The sequence below is a fragment of the Helicoverpa zea genome, chromosome 16, assembly GCF_022581195.2.
Source record: "Helicoverpa zea isolate HzStark_Cry1AcR chromosome 16, ilHelZeax1.1, whole genome shotgun sequence".
Classification (NCBI taxonomy): domain Eukaryota; kingdom Metazoa; phylum Arthropoda; class Insecta; order Lepidoptera; family Noctuidae; genus Helicoverpa; species Helicoverpa zea.
Genome location: NC_061467.1, coordinates 5857505 through 5873223, shown reverse-complemented (window position 1 = coordinate 5873223; position 15719 = coordinate 5857505).

Sequence of the window (15719 nt, the reverse complement as noted above, 5' to 3'; positions counted from 1 at the left end):
TGGAACGATTTGTTTGGGTTTAATTCAGCAATTTTCAATCCTGAAGCTTTTTACGTAAAACACTGGAGTACGAGAAACATATCTTCGGCATCAGAAATACTTTCATGTTGAACACAAACGGAATAGTGTAGTAATGTTTGAATTAAACGATTTATATTTTTTCCAAATAAGTACATATGTTTGTAAATCATCACAAGTCTACCTTTGACCAGTGTGACACAGTTTATACCTACATATAGCCGTATTTCTATCTTTACTCTGGCAAGACCGATGGCGCCTTAAGTGTCGCTATTTTAGGCACATTAACCGCGATGTTCGCTGTTAGAAATAGAAACATTGCCGGTTTTTGCTTAGGATCGATTGTCTAATGAGTCACAGTCGACATGGGACTGCACTTGGCGTTCCCGCTTCACCCGTGATGGATGACAAATCGCTTTTAGATCCCACGCTACGATGTTTACGCTAGCCCTCCTGAATGACTTACGATTTAAATGCTCTTTCCACCCAATCTCAGCGAAATGGATCCCATTTTCTTTTTTATTAATGCCGGTTCTAGAAGACATTAAAGGCGATCTTATCCTACCGTAGGTATAGATTTGTTTATCGCGAAAGGAAAATTTACTGGTCACAGATCAAGTTTATCAACATGAAAATCTGCATTTCATTCCTAGATAACATCTAAGCACTTACGTCTAAGTAGATTTTATATTAGCTATGGTCAGCCATCTGTCGTTACGACGTATAATATTAGCTTCAATTTAAATCGAATCAAGTGGGCTCGACTTTTTATTTCTAAGAAGAAATCAGTACCTAACCGTCATTAAAATTGTTGTGATCAGGTAGTAAGATCACTAAATTATAAAAGCAATTTAATATTTCAAAATGATGTCACGGCATTGCAATGCATTAAAATTGTTAAGGCTCTTTGTAAAGCTAGTTTCCTAAGAATTTATTGCGTATTTGTTGGTTCTCCGAACGGAGCGCTTAAGGGTGAACAAGTTATGTATTGTACGTCATAATCAGAAACCTAGCAAATGTAAGAAGTAAGCGAAGGCGTGCGTACACAACACTAATTTGTACTTTCTGACTCAAAGACGTATTTTAGGTGACATTGATAGTTATTAGGTATCTGAAAGGACATATTTTTAAAGAACATCATGATGACGGAGCCATTTTAGTCTCAGACAGGTGTCGTGCAATTAAATTAAGACGTATTTTAAATCGAGTTTTGGGTTTGCATTGGGTAAACACTCGTCTACTGATTGTGCCTAGTACGACGCAGAGGGCATTGCCTCTCAAGGACCCTGGATGTTTTTTGCTCGTACCGGGCTTGCTTTTAGCACGCTACGTCACCGTGGGCGGACTCCCGATTGTTGTGACGGATGTAATGCCAATAACCTTCCATTGTACTGCTAGCTTTGGCTAGCCTAAATGAATTAAAACTACGGATCTAATGTATCCGCTGTAGTCTCGTGCTTGCGCCGGAGTACGTGTAGTCGGTAAGTCAGTCGTGTAGGGAGAACAATGCACCCACGTTGCAATGCCACCCGCAAGGACTTTCTTTCCAACGTTTGACACAGATACAACACAAAGAAAACGTCATTTGCAACTGGCTAAAGGATCCTATTCTAGTCTATTTTTCTTGGAATAGCTTTTCCGAGAATTGTAGCAGTCATTAAACAAAACAAGCGCCATTCGAAAACCTTTACAGTTCGTAACAGTCATTATAACTTGGATAGATATCATAATATTTTTTGCGTGTTTTCGATTCAAACTTGTAAGTTTGAGACATAAATAAAGGTCTAGCATCCGTATCGGTACGAATAAACGTATTAAAGCAATGGGACTTGCGAAACCCAAAAATGAACGTGACAGTCGTATTTCTGTAATCACATTAGGTAACATGGAATTTGTAGAATGTTGTTAGGGTAGGCACTACAAACTTCCTTCGCTACCAAGTGCGGAATTCAATAAAAGGGCCGCTGAGAACAAAAAAGCGGGTTTTCTCTTTGGTAAAGTGAGAATTATACGTTCCCAAAAATAAAGAAAAAAACTACTATAGCCCTGTGTAAAGTAGGGATCCCTCTGCTGTAACTTTTCTTCGAGGATAAGGGAATTACTTACGACCGACAAGGGGAAAACAAACTACAAAAACTACATAACATGTTGTATTCGATACTACCCTTTTTTGTGATGTACTAGAAGAATTAAATAATCGCCATATCTTTGCAAAATCAATAAACCTTACTGCTTGAACTTCTGAAATGTCAAAATGTCTGTAATGTCGTAATCGTGAGGCCATTAGTTCATTACAGTAAATAAACAAGCGCTTAGATAAATTGCATATAAACACAGAGCACATAGCGAGATAGCTACATAAGCTACCTATGCCCTTTAGCCGGTTTACATTCACATGTTTGTTTTATAGGAAAAGTTTCACAAATTGTCAGACCGATATTTCAAAATCCCTGGCATCGGACCCACAAACTGTAAAGTAGGGAGGGAAAAATCTCACAAAAACTTTGCGCAAACTCGAATTAAATAGTCGTATCTCTCTCGTGACAGTGGGAATCCATCAGCGGTCTCGATTGGAACGATAACTGCACCCGCATCCCGATCCCAAAAATAAATCGTAATTTGATAACGCCCTCTAGTACGATACCCAAAGCTAAAACATTAATTCCGAACACACATTTATCTCATTGTCGTGCAGTATGGTAATTGTAATAGGTCAATCACCCGGAGGCTTAAAATAAATGGCTAAAAATATGAAATTAATTATATCTCATGTGAGGAAATAGGCCAAGTTTATCTCGGACAAGTTAATTTTAATGACTTATTTTTATAAAAGCCTAGCCTTTAAAAAGGCAGAGTAATTTTAATGCCTGATATCTGCATAATACATAAATACTTACGGAATTTAAAAAAATGGATAAGATTAAGAAAAAAACAATCGTTATCCTGAAATTGTAAAAATGTTTAACGTTAATTAATATCCATCATGTGAACCTATACACATACATACACAAGCTCATTCATATTCCAAATGATTTATGTTAACTTCGCCATACTAATGACGTACCGAGTCATATCACAAAAATATATTATGTTGGCACATTATTATTTATTGTGGCAAAACAAAAAGCTTGGTTCCTTTCAGATATCGAGGCTGTTCACAATATGTCTCTAGGGGTGCCTCAATGAGGAATATTGTGGCGGTGCACAAAGCGAGATTGTAATTTGTAAGTAATTCGTCAGTTATCTCACCTGGCGCTGAGTCAGCGAGCGTTCATTACTCACGCATAGCAAACACCATTCATTTCTCGCTAGGAATTCTGGATTACACACTAAACTAGTGCCTATATGTATAGCTATAAATAAATTGCAAAAGGCGTAGGTGGCTGGTAGATTGCGTGGGCGCGATGGGCGGGGGGCGGCCGCGTACCCTACACCACCGAGCCTGTATTTAAAGAAATTTAATACCAACAATATTTCAATATTCTGTTGGCTTATATAAATAAAACATGAAAGGTCAAATTATGCTCAACATAAATCGAGAAGTGTAGCGATTGAAGTTGAAAATTAGATGAGAGAAAATATTGCCATATTTTCCTGCAATATTTATTTATGGTGCTGGATAATTATTTACAGGGAAATTTAATTTTACTTGAAACAAACGCCTACATAACGATATACAAATCTGTTTATCGATACGAATTCATTTGCTCTAATCTCGCTAATTCTCCAGAATGGTGTCCGATAAATCAATTTGAAAACTTGGAAAAAATTAATCATCAGAAACTTATTTATGCAGGCTATGAAAAAAGTTTTAAACTTGAGGATATGAACTGAAAGCCCCGGCCACATACAAGCCGCTAATGAAATCAAAGTTTACGGAACATGTATCGCAAAACGTCGCCTCTCCAACTTCTAAATTCTAGTTACAGCACTGAACTCGTGTAATTAAACTTTCTTTGGTGCGTCTTATGTACGCTTCATAGTTTAGCACACTAATACTTTCTAGGACATTGTTACCTTTGTATTTTAGATCAGAGTTTTGCTTGTTTAAGCATTCATTAGTAATTTTGGGAAACCAACCTTTTGTTTCATGTTTAACTTTTTCGTACTCTGCTTCTAATCTGAAATTGAAGAAATACTACCTAATGAGTCAGTTCCCGAAATCTCTAGACTGATAATAGCGATTCAGCATTTTTATTACCAAAGGGGCAACGTGGCATTTCGCAAATGATCCAAACAAATCTAACTAAATGTAAGACATCCATCAAAATACCGAAATGTTTCCATTCGATTCTTCTAGCTCATTAGACGACTCTGTTATCGACTTTACAAAGACTTATTACAAAAGTAAGCCTGAGCCATAAAGTTTCTCATTATGAATATTCGAAAAAAAAATTAGAACGTGAGTATGAAGGTTTTGTTTGTAATAGACCACTGGGACTTTTCCTAGACCCGTAACATATTCATTTAGAAAAAAATATGTAATAAATTAAATTAAATTATATCTAGCCACACATGACAAAACACTAAAAGCCCATGATTAATAGGGAATTTTATAAAATGGCATCGTATTATCGAACTGGCGACTGATAGAAGTACCTACAATTGAAGTGTGTCGCGTAACGATAATCCCGATAGAAAAGGACGTGAGTAGATATGGCGGTAGTGTGATGTAATATGGACATTACGTAGGCGGAGCCTGAAGTTATCGAGTCTCAACCATGCTCCTGCTTAGTGACAGCCCAGCATTCTGACGCACAACTATATCGTACCCGTGCATAATAACATATTTATTAATATAGGTAAATTGAAGCTCTCATCAGTCTGTAGCAACGTAGGTATGCCAACCGATCTGCTTTCCCGTGAAACCTACGCAATAATTAATGATTTCAGATTGCGTCTGATATCAAAGAGGAAGGATATTGCAGGGCTGTAAATTCACGTCACACGATACGATCAACAATAAATAATTATGAATATATTCGTATTTACAAGTAGTTCAACAAAATTTACCATGTTTGGCTTCATAGAATGGAATACAAGTTTAAGGAACGAAGGACACATTTTTGCCATTAAGGCTCTAAAATGACCTTTAATTTATTTATAAGGTACACGCTGATTACAATGTTCGACATATGAAAACGGCTGCAACAGGATGATTAAAATGACTGAGTGGCGTTTACACGAGCCGTCGGGCGTCGGGTGCGGATCCTTGACCCCCGCAGTGGGTCGAAGTCGCCCGACCAGACACTCGCTGTCGGTCGTCGGCGCCCTTCCACGACAAATAAATATCAGTGCACGCACACTGCCTACCAGCCTACGTACAACTACGTACCAATACAAATTCCAGCGTAATATCGCCATGAATCATCCTTCCACTACCCTTTTGTTCTGACAATCTGTAATTTGTACTACGCCGAGAACATAAACCGCTTCTATAATTTTTACTGTTCGCATTAGAAAAATTACACGCAGTCGGAAGCCATGGAATTTATTTACGCAGAAAGCAGTGTACACAGACCTTAGAGCTCCCATAATATTTCAGTATAGCGAAGCTATTCTTTTCATCGCGCTGGCATTTTACCAAGCGACTTTTTATTCAACTACAAAGCTGTGGTAGGGGGTGCAATCAATGCTCCACAGAAGGAAGATTGGAGCCTAAGCGCTTTTTTATTTTTGCTTCACTATTAAAACGAAGATTTCAATTGCGTAGATATTAAAATTCTATTGAAAAATGTAACTAAAAGCCTTGATATAAAGAAGAAGTATGAAAAGTTGCATTTCGTTGAATTTTTATTTTTAATTTAGCTATACGGCGAGGCAGTGTTTCAATTTTGATAAATGAGTTCCTTTACAGAATTAACGTTTTACGTATAATATTTTCTGCAATTTCCGTCGGGTGCTCTTTGGTGTAGCTTCTTTTTATTTAAATCATACAACAACATAAATCTCTTCAGGTTATTTTATTTTTCCGTCTCAAAGCTAACCCACCGTTTTTATCAAGTTTGTTCAACAAAATGCTTTGCGAATATCGTAAGTAGAGAGTATTTTATGGCTAGTCCACAAAGCGCCACGGTTCGGTAAACACATTTATCAAAATATAAACCTTGTCAAATCTCTGTGTCAAACAGAAGCAGATATGTCGTAACACGGTAGAGATGTGATACATTACGAGCAAATAAAATTATACGATGCGACTTTGACTAATTTCGAACAGGAACAAATAAAATAAATACAGATACGAGCATCGTTAAATTATTTATTTCGCTACGCAGTCTATTTATTTTATGTTCGTCTATAAGCGCTTTGTCAGCATTTACTGGGTGAATGAAAATATCTGCAGTGTTCTTGCATCGCTCGTTCACTTCAAGTAGGTGAACCCATCACACTTCACCAAATTGAGACTGGGACGTTGTTCTACAATTGTATGGTAAACAACGAAAGTAGAACAATTCCTACTTGCCCACACCTAAATTAAACCTTAACTATTCTGAGAGTCATTTTTACGTGCTTACGGACCTTGTTGATTTTTTTTATATCTGCCCAGAGAGAATTATGTAGGTTTTTCTTTTCTCTCAGATCCATCAAAAGGTCATCTATATAAAAGAAGGCATTTAGCAATAAGACCGCCTATTGTGCCACTCTATGTTATTTTTATTAAATAAAATGTACTCAATTTTAAAATTGTTAGTTGTTACAAGAGAATTATAATAACAATAGTTACAATTTTTTTTTATAATCTAATATTTAAAAATATAAATAATATGTTGTAAGATAAATAAATGCACTACCAGTTACAATAATACAAGATTCACTTAAAATTCTATTCTGATGCGACCACTGAAAAAACGATGGAAATTGGATACCGATATAAGTAATTACTTACAAATTATATAGAAATACTGTTCTTATTATAGAAGTACTTCTTTTGTGATTAGTTGTTGTTTTTGACCACAAATCATAATGGGTGACATAAAACCGTTATTTGTCAGTCGCTCCAAAAATAGGTCTTATTTTGACCACATTTTAGCACAAGTAGGTGAAGTAGGTACTTAATAAAAAGAATATCATAGTTCCACTTGTAACCGAGTCCAAAAAGTTTTCAACCAAAACACCGCCATCCCAGACAAGGACAACCTCAAACTTTTGTAATTAATGTTTTTCCCGTAAGAAAATTACTGAAACCTTTTGCGGCCTGCGTAAGTTGTTTGACACGGGTAGCGTAGGGCATCCCGAAAAAACTTCAAGTCCCATCCAAGTTTGGTAAGAGGTGATGGAAAATGGCACCGACGAATTGTTAAATTTAGAAAATGTTTTGCTTGGAGACCCAATTATGAATGTTTTTAACGTTTGAACAGTGTAAATTGTGATTTTTGCATGAACCAGATTCAAAAGAGAGCGCCTTGTGAATTTAAAAACGTCTTGCCGCGCGAACAGGGCACCGCTTTAAAATGTAATTTCTAGAACCATGCATGTATTCAAAATCTTCATCGATCGGTAGCCTGCCCCAAGTCCCTTTATGATACTCTGTAACAAGTCTGAGTATGTGATATCTTTGTAAGTGCACCCACGCGGCAACACTAGAAAGAATTCAGGCGTGGGCAATCCTTATGACAAATAAAAGTGTACAAAAACCCGCCGCATAAATCGCAATTTAACGTAAGTACATATTAACTTCACCTTCAAAACAAACATAAAATCTGTTAAGCCTTTGCACTGTAATGTTTAAACGTGCGAATTATATCGCGTGTTTACTGAAATAATATTTGCGGTTACCATGGTTACGAGATGTCCGCGTAACGGATCTGTTAATGCCATATCTGAATTACGAACGTAATAATCAAATGCAGCTTGGTAAATAGCGGTATTCCAGCGGTATTGTATGTTATTAATTAATGTTTTCAGGTAAGTGAAACACCTGATGGAATCATTTTAAATTGGATATGGAAGATATTGTGCTAATACTTAAACAAAGTAACGTAAAAATAGGAAAATGCTCTAAGTTTGAAAAGTTTATGTTTTCCGGAAACCTCATCTTACGAGGAAAACATTTTTGTAATAAAACATTTACAGAACTGAAAAGACTTTTATATTTCGAAAAGTTAAATATCAAAACCTAGCGCGACGGATAAAGTGAAGAACAGAAATGGAGTGTACGCATTGGGAAATCGGCTTACCGGCGAAAGCAAAGGCTTAGACACTCAGACCCAAGTTCACAGGTAGTCGATAATCATCATACAACTACACAGAACCCTTTCAATTGCAAATGAAGCGAAAACTATTGTTCAATTACTTGTTCACACAAGATGTTACACGTCATTTAGTTACTATCTGTATTAATGCAGCAATAATTTCCTACTAATTGGAGGCGTTAATTAGATCTTAATCCTGTATTAATGCTAGATTTCTAATCGAGTTTCTAGGCACTACATACTAATATAACAATGTAAGTAACTTTACTATAAACATTTAACTGAAAGACGTGACAGGCACAGTTAGCAACAAGCAGAAAAAACATTGCCAACAATGTTATAAAGTATACACAATGTATTAAAATTATATGTAGCTAGGTAAGTACAGTAAGACGGAAGGCCTAAACTCCGGTATGGAGCCAACAATGGCCGGAGTATTAAAAGAGATCTCGTTAGTTTAAACAGTGCCGTGGGTAAGGCCCATCCCCATCCCACTGGCGATCCCCAGGGCCGCCTACGCATTGCAAAGGTTAAGGGCAAACCATTGTGGATGCGGCTGCATTCTCTCCGCGTTCAACTGTGAAGCTTTCAGCTCTTAATGTGTGTTTTCAATAACATCTATGACGTCAAAGAACACCCTGAACATATTACTTTTGAGATCCTATTGTTGGAATAACACCCTTTTGCTGTTAGCGCCCCATGAAATATAATTTCATTCTTGAATAATATATTTTTACCTCTTTTGTAGCAAAACCAATTGGATTTATGTAATTCTGTATTCTAGGTTAAAAATAAAAGTTTCACACTACCTAGTTTTGTGAACCAGCCGAGGTCAATGTTCTTATTCGCTAAACTTTAAGAAACGTGGAGAGAAATTCACTGGTCAATGTCTAAAGTCCATAACATCATAATTTTGCTTTGAGTCTTAAACATTGTCTTTTATCTGACACAATCTTGTGCCTAACAGTACGTCACTTTCAACGATAATAAAATATGAGATTCAATTTTATATCTTCAGAGAGCTACGTTTCATTACGGAACTAATATGACGCGCAAACAATACTTGATTCATCGCCCATTTATTGACATTGAAAACAAAGGCAATGCACTAAGACACACGTGTGAGCACAGCATCGTGCACACCCAACCGACTAAATGAGTAAACAATTTTCACTTGAATAAAACTGAGCACAGACAAAGATCAAACCAACACCAAGACTGAAACACTTCAAAGCAATCTCTCCAACTTGTTACAATGGTTTATTCAAAACTTTTTTAAACGTTTACTAACAATTTTAACGTAATTTGTTCCAATCATCAGAGCTCAAAGTTTTAATCCGATTATTTAACACTGTTTGTTGAGGAAATTGAAGCGGGTCTTCACAGATTGTACAAAAAGTGATTGTACTGACAAAGTGACAAGACAACTGGTCGCCAGACAATGAGAATTCTCAAAAATGTGTTCTGAATACATCTAGAAATAGTTTTGACAAAACGCCAATGTAGGTATAGCCTAGTACAGTGTGCGCAGATCTCTCGAGCGAATTTGCACTGTATAAAGAAAATAATTCGACATTCTTGCCTCCGTCGAGGAATTCTCGAAGCAAACAGAATAAGTGAAAATTCTTTCCGTGTCCAGGTTCCGTGCGAATCCCTGTATCACAAATATTGATTTTTAAACCAGACAGGGCTTGAAACTGATCCTCGTTCTATTATTTATGGAGATAGAAGGAGCTTAAGTGCATTGGAGAGACTAGCAAACCACAGAGATTTCAAGCGTTTCGTCTTTGTTCTAATAAATAATGTAGAATTTTACTTCTTGTTAGACGTATCTTCGAATAGGTACCAAAGTATTTATCAAATTCTTGCCCGTCATTATGTCGTTAACTTTTAATTAAAACGTCAGAATTGAACAGATGTTATGAGGCACCGTGTGCCATATCATGTACGTATCGTTCAACGTACACCTATCTGTATACATAAACTGAAATATACCTGTATATAGGTATATAATGTAATAAATGACACATTGAATACACGATGCCAGCACGTGCGACTGTGAATTCTACAATACGTTTTCTATATATGTATGTATATCTTTATATAAGAATGTTGTGTTTACAAGAGCAATCATCGCCCGCTGTTCATTGACCATTAAAACATAATTAAAATTGTATACACAGACATGATTAGAGTTATTTACATAGACTTAAGTACTGATTGTTATGGTTGACTGACGGTGAAATTTGGCTTATTTTGTTTTACAATGAATTCAAAAAGGGTTTTGTTATTTGAAATGTTTGAGAAGTGAAATGTTTGAGAAGTGTTTATAAACTGAATAAAGTCTTTATTAGGTTTCCTCAGGATTGGCGAAAATCCGAGACTGAGAGAAATCGTTTATTGTCGTGTCCCTTTTAGGCTTAGCGCGTTAACATTTTCCGAGCGAAGTTTTTTTTTTATTATTAATGAAACCCAGCTGTTGTTGCTTTCTTAGCTTTGTTGTAGCGATTTTGTCTTATTCGTGGAAAAGGTCAATGTTTAGAATAGCCAAGGGGGCTATTTCTAAATTACGTTAAGAATGAGATGACATCTACAAGAGTATGGAAGAAGAAAACATGCTAGATATCGACCTCAAATAAAATTTGGAAAAGAGCAGGAGGGTGATAATTCTGTTCTGTGTGTTATATTCTCTCTCTCTTTTATAATACAAATTGTTTACTTTTGCTGTCATTATGTTATATTTTATTACTGAGAAATATTGCCGTTATCAAATCTCCTTTATAACGGGTTAACGATACACATTATTGTGTCAAAGCACTTTTTGCCATTCATAATGTTTTATGACGGTTCCGAGTCCACACCACTATGGAGTGACCGAGTGACTAACTAGCAATTAATGACTCATTCTACTAAAGAGGGCCTCAATTGTTCCTACCTGCTGGGTAAGCTGACTTAGGTACTTCATTTGTAGATATAATTTAGTTTACACACAATACATATTTTCGCTGGAACGTATCAAATCGAAAATTCCACCCTTGTTTACTCACAATATTATGTGGATATCAAAGACAAAAATTAGCTTTTCTTTTAAGCCCTCCAAAGCGTAAACACGCGATTACGAAAAATACACACAAACAAGTTTTCTGAATCACTCCTAACACGTGCCAATAATTTTCTTTTTTTGGCATTCTGTTTATCGCGTCCAGTCGTATTTTATTATCTTATTTTTTCCCAACTATCAAACACTAGGTACTCAAAATATCTTTAGCAGAACACGAGATAGAGTTTCGATGCATGTCAACGGTCGGAGTGTGCAATAAAGTGCGTACTTGCAGTGGCATTTACTCGCATGAACACTGGACCTTTATGCAAAACACTGATTATGACTGTCGGCAGCATTATAATAGTCAATTATCACGTTGGGCGCGCCTCCCCGTGGCGCCCCGCAGTTCAACAGCCGACGATCGGATTTTAATAATGCTATTTATAGGCGAATTTTAATACATTTGTTTTTCACGCATCCCATCTGTATGTGGTGTATTGTCTGAGTTTTTGCCGTGTGAGAAAAGTTCACCAAAATCGATGGAAACACATTTTATATTTTTAATAATGTCACTCAAGATTAGAAATGTATGTTATAAATTCTCAGAGTTATTATCAATTCATTAAAATAAAATACAGACATAAAAGCATACAGTCATTGCAAAAACTTTTGGCCGACGTAACGCAGTCTTGCAACACTATGCATTTAACTCACGCAGGCGCTCGCTACGTCTCTATCTAAACTAGACATAATAAATCACTGAACATAATAAGAAAATTACGTTTCTGAACAACTTTAGGTTCACCATAACAAGTTTTTAACGACCCCCGTACGAATACAAAATGGAGACACAAAAGGGCAGACTGCATCGATTGTAAAAATAGTACATCGTTATTGAGAATATATTCACAGTTTTATATGCCTATAAATCTCTTTAAATGCATTCGTACAATGCATAGCTAAATAAAAATCTGTGTGAGGTTTTTTTTGACGCATGAATTCAGATTAAATGTCGTAGCGATATTGTGTGAAAATCTTACAGTTCAAAAATATACTTGCAATCTATTATTGTACATTTTTATGGACTATATTCAAAAGTAATAACTAAGTACCTACAAAGAAGTACAAATACATAGCTTTCCTTTTCCAGCATTAGCAACTTCAGCAATATTTTCACAGCCGACAACTTCAAATAAGCCCTGATAGTTTCACGCTGTGAATAAGTCTCAGGCGGATTATTTTTCCTATTTTCATCCAAGAAAGGCAGTTTTAATTTATCATTTAGGTCAAGTAAAAATAATATACAAATACGTATAGTAAACTTAAGACGGACTCATTTTACCACAGTTAAGCCCGTTTTATGTGTGTGTACATCATTGAGGGAGCTCATCGGCAAACAACAGTGTTTGCTCTTTAAATGGGAAACGAAAATCATGTTTACTTTTTAGCTTTACAATTATAAAGTCACTCCAACATGTCGTATGCGTAAACTCGCGTAGACGTCGCTTGGCAGAGTTCATTATAATCCATTTGATGACATGATGGCGACGTGCGGACGTCGAGTATGATGATCGAATGTCTCCAATAAATTCCGGTGGTTACCGTTCTATGAGTCAGACAGAAAATGGAGGCCGGTTACTGAAATAGTATGTAAAATCGATGCTAGACTTTCGGAGAAAAGCTAGACATTACTATTTTATACTTAAAAGGTTCTTGCCCTCGGGTTCAGTGCATCATATTTTCGTGGCACTACGTTACCTGTTTTGCGACCTTTGAAATGTAACCCACGTTATTTATCATCGCCCCCCTCTCGTCAATCTGTCTAAGGCGATTATCACACTGCCCCGCATGATGCAGCGTAGTGCGTGGATGCGTTTTTTTCCGTTGTATGGAAATATCTCCGTTTGTATGGAAAACACGCATAGTCCAACACACTGAAAATGCATCCACGCGCGTTCATGCGGATCACGCACATACATGCGGAGAAACACGCACCCCCGCGCGTAGGTGCGGGGCGAGACGCAAGGTATGGCACACTGAATCCCGCATTGCCGCGCGTGATTTTGAATGGGCGTGACATGTATATTTGAAAATGGAAGCCGCCGTGCGTGAATCTACTAAACGCACCTACGCGCGTGAGTGCGTGAAAAACCCGCACGATGATGCAGATCTGCACTCCCGCAGGAACGCGCGTAGGTGCGTCGACACGCAAGATGCAGCGTGATGCGGGGCAGTGTGAAGATCACCTAATTGGTCTAGGTTGTTCGGCGGGCTCTATTTACTCACGTTCTGTTTTCGATTGATCCATGGTATTTCTACTTTTACTGGCCATTCAAACGAAAGATGTGGAATTATGAGCGATTACTACCGTTAACGGGTGTGGCTTGCTATTCGCACGTGTAGAGGGGCAAAGACCTCGAGATCGGACCACACTTTGCGATCTCAAAGCTCAGAAGGGAAATCTTAGAACAAACGAGCCTTCTGATTGTGTGAACTTGAAGTCAAATAAAGCGGCCGCTGATTGCATGCTGGCTTAACGAATGTGCTCACGAATGTGACCTTAATGTTGCTGTTTAGTGATCATGATTGAGGTGGCCGACGCGTGGGTACAATTTTCGTTGATCTTTCTGCAAAAATAGGTTTCCAAGAAACTGATTCTCAGTGAACTTTCTGAAAAAATGTACCAATTACTAAAACAACACCTAGAAAATTGGAGAAATCTGTTTTAAAAAATATGGATTTGATACCAGACGTCGTTTTTGCTTTTAATATGTTTTTATAATATATTTTTCGAAAACCAGTTTAGTGGATCAGTGATGTGATTTTTTTATGATAATAACTGTGTATGAAAAATATCGATGTCATTGACATGAGTATACGTCATATAAAGAGTTTTTATCCGATGATTGGCGATCACAAACGATTGATGAAGTTGAGAGGTTACACAGCATGTTATTTCTGCTCGTATCCTTCATGATTTATTATAGGTAATTAATAGTATCCACTTAACCAGTCATGACAATCAATCTGTCCATGGTTTCTAATTCCGAAAGATGTATGAATACTTCAAAAAGCGCACTTATTCAACAATTTATTTGCACATACCTCAAAAGGAACGTGACAAAAGTGCATTGTCATAAACAACATTATTCTAGCTTTTATTCACAAGCATACTATACGCCATTCACATAAAGCTTTAAATGAGAATTTACAATGTACACCAACAAGTAAATAAAAACACAATACATATTTAATTTAATACTCGAGTTCTGTGAAGCGTCGCGCCGACAAACGTCAAGTGAGCGACCAAACGACAACATTTGGTCATGTTTTTAGTCTTAATTGAAGCGAAAACAGCCCAAAGTTGGCTGGCAGTGCTCATTAAGAACAACAAACAAGTAGCTAAGTACTGCAGCCAAGAGACTCGCGAACGAACTAATCGGCTTCTACCAACGAGCACTGCCGAACTGTGATGTTACACCGACTGACTGCTGCGACTGCTAAATATTTATTCATTTCCTCTTTGACATTATATTCTCGTTTGGCATTCATTAAATGACGATTTTATAGATAGATTATGCATTTATGATGTGATAATGGGTTTTATGAGTATCGGAAACACGGAAAAATTTATACTAACATCACGTTTATTCTACGAAAAGCTAGGCAGCTTGCTCCAACATTTAAAAAGTAATAAGTGAAACATATTAGAGCGTATCCGAATTGTCTATATTTTTACATAAGTATCTATAATTTGCTTAAACTTCATGTGGTACAATTAAATACATCTAGAGGCGGTTTTAAATCAAATACAGAAGGCAAAGCCTTTACGCTTGTTTATACAATAAAAGTGACAAAGTGGATTCTCCGCGATATTAAAAATAACTCCAACCATTACATGGTTAAACAAAAATACTTTCCGTTCCGTCTATGGTATTCAAAAGTTACTAAACTTGTGTGGGTAAACCGCAGAGGAGTGGAATGCCAGAGATAACAACACGTTCCTTTTGTATCGGAATCTATTCATGCAGTGCTAGTACGTAGCTTGTTACTTACATATGTACAGTAAGCACTAGACTTGATTAGACTACTTAAAATACCTGGAGGCTTTTATTAAAGTACATATATCGGAAAATAAATTAATTATGCCAATCTGTCCGTTACGCTCTCACGAAAAAAATGTTGACTGATTTCAATGGTCAGCTGTCGTGGCCAGTTTATGATAAAAAAAAAAACTACAAAATTGTCAAAGCTATCCGGATCTTATAAAATTAACTATAAAAGGTGTTATTATATAGATAATATAATGTTATAAGACCTTTAGGAAAAAAGTCGTAAAAGTCGTGGTGGCCTAGTGGGCAAAGAACCAACCTCTCGAGTATGAGGGCGCGGGTTCGATTCCAGGTCAGGCAAGTACCAATGCATCTTTTCTAAGTTTGTATGTACTTTCAAGTATATCTTAGACA